Here is a 2,822-nt window from a genome sequence, read left to right as displayed (position 1 = left end):
GACTTGTTTTTAATTTTTATCTACAAGTCATATTTGCTCATTTTTAACTACATGCCACATTTTATATGTACCTATGTATACATGTATTTATGTGTACATACCCTTTAATCCTCTAATCCTTGTTAAAAAAAATAGCCAGACAGGTAGTAATAGTGTAGTTATCCCTATTTTATTAATGAGTAAATCAAGGATTGGAAAGGTTAAGTGACTTGCCCAAGGCCACAGAGCTATAGAAGTGATTTGGAATCTCTCATACTCACACTTCAGAGATGAAGATTACTGTCTTCAAAAGGCATGAAGGGTAATTCCTCAAAATTAGACATATACCAGTTTACACTAAGTATCACTTGCTTAATGAAGGAGTTAACTAGATAAAATGAGTGAGATGTTATAATTCTAAGTGACATCAAAATATAGTTGATAGGAAAACTTTTTTTGAAATTCTACTATATTTCATGACTGGGAGTTAGGTGCAGTTTATTTTGTCTAACTGCCAACATAATTTTACCTGGTACTAATTTTACCTGGTTCCTGGTACTAATAGATCAATTTGTGGAATTTTGATCTTTTCTGTGACCACACACTGTACTCAGAAACAAGTAAATATAAGCTTGAGAAATACAGGCCTTTGACCCCAAAATTCCAAGACAGGACATGAAAAGAGAGAGCAGAGCAAAGTCATCCTCCTTATTGGGCTATCTCAATTAAGTAGCTAAGTTTCTACAGTATTTGGAGGACTACTATGAGGTACCCACAAAAGAACTAGGAATAAGGAAAACAAGGTAAACTTTCAAATAACACATAATAAAATGGAGTACAGAACTGCAAAGTCACCTGGGAGAAACTACTTGACTCCCAGGCCAAGGGTCCAAGAGTATAACCAGCAGCTTGTGTTTACTATAATCAAAGGAAAAGTAGAAACTGGGTGGCCATGGGAGACTGGCCTAGAGTCCCATCCATCACAGAGGGTTGGAGTGTGCTCACCCATTCAAGGACCAATAAATGAGTATCTCTTTAAGAGCAGCTCCTCCCATTTTCCAACAATCTTCCTAATATGTAGGCTCACTAGAACATTTTCTCTTTCAAACTGCCCAGACGGTTGGACAGGACGTAGACACACAGAAGAAAAGAAGGCAAAGAACGGGTAGGAAAATTAAAAAGGTAGGAGGCTGAGGCGGGTGGATCACCTGAGGTCAGGAGCTCGAGACCAGCCTGACCAACATGGTGAAACCAAATCTCTACCAAAAATACAAAAATTAGCCAGGCGTAGTGGTGCATGCCTGTAATCCCAGCTACTTGGGAGGCTGAGGCAGAAGAATCACTTGAATCTGGGAGGCAGAGGTTGTAGTGAGCCGAGATCACACCATTGTACTCCAACCTGGATAAAAGCGAAACTCCGTCTCAAAAAAAAGAAAAGAAAAGAAAAGAAAAAGAATAAAAGGTGATATAGTAAAGGGTTGAGGGTGGGATGGGTAAATGAAGAAGGAGCATGCTGTAGTTTTATACCAAGTATGGCTAGAATGAGAATGATATAATTCAGGCAGTTTGTTTGTTTCTGGGAATCACGGATCATGATGTTTAATCATCCAAGTCTATTTCCCTGCATAGCTATGTGATTTTGCCTAAAAAGAAAAAAAAAGTAGTGAAAGAAGTAGTGGTAGAGCCTAAAGACAGTGTCAGGAACAGAAAAAAGTTAGGAAACGTAATTTTCTTAGAGGGGAATGGACGCTGAAGGTAGTGGGAAAAAATTGTTTTTAGGTAAGAACATGAATTCTTTCCCCCACCACCTCCCGGAGAGAAGGTCTCACTCTGTCACCTAGGCTACAGTGCAGTGCTGTAACCATAGCTCACTGCAGCCTCAAACTCTTGGGCTCAAGCGATACCCCAGCTCAACAGGACTATATAATCCCAGAGTAGCTGGGACTATAGGTATGCACCATTTACTTGTCTTTTTAATTGAGAAGGTGAAGAACATTATTGATGGGGAGAAGGGGTGACTACCTGGCACACTGAAATACAGACATCTTCAGACCTTGTTCCTCATTATCCGTATCTAAGTAAAAAGAAGATACAGATTGTGTGTGTGTGTGTGTATACATATACATATGTGTTTCTTCATTCCCATATACAGGCATATGTATGTGGGTGGGTGGGTGGATGTGTCTACAGGTGTTTTAGTTGCGAATCTTTATTTCTTCTGCTTACTCTTTTTGGTAGACAGTAAATGACAAAGTCCAAAAGCAAAAAAGATAAATATGTATGCTGGGTCATCAGTCTCTTAATTTTGGAGAGCTGATGACTAAAAACAAAGTGCTTATTTTTCTTCAGAAGAAAACTTTCTCTTTAGAAATTAGAGAGAAATGAAAATGTAGTTAGATCACTAAAAGGAATTTGTTTTCTAGAGACAAGGTCTTACTCTGTCACCCAGGCTGGAGTGCAGTGGTACAATCACGGCTCACTGCAGCCTGGAACTCCTGAACTCAAGTGATCCTCCCGCCTCAGCCTCCTGAGTAGCTGGGAGTACAGGCATGTGCCACCACACCCAGCTGATTTTGTTTGTTTGTTTTTTGTTTTGTTTTGTGGAGACAGGGTCTCACTCTGTTGTCCAGGCTGCTTTCAAACTCCTGGGCTCAAGTGATCCTCCCACCTCAGCCTCCCAAAGTGCTGGGATTACAGGCGTGAGCTACCATACTCAGCCAGTGTTTATTAAAAAGTAAAGTTTTTATTAAGCCAAAGAGTGAAATCAAAATAAATAGATAAGTAAACAAATTTTCAGCAATGTTGTTACTGGAAATGTTCTCTGGGCCTTTGCACAGGTGACC

Source organism: Pan paniscus, chromosome 1 (assembly GCF_029289425.2).
Source record: "Pan paniscus chromosome 1, NHGRI_mPanPan1-v2.0_pri, whole genome shotgun sequence".
Lineage (NCBI taxonomy): Eukaryota > Metazoa > Chordata > Mammalia > Primates > Hominidae > Pan > Pan paniscus.
The sequence above is the reverse complement of the archived record's forward strand: the minus strand, read 5'-3'. Positions refer to the sequence as shown.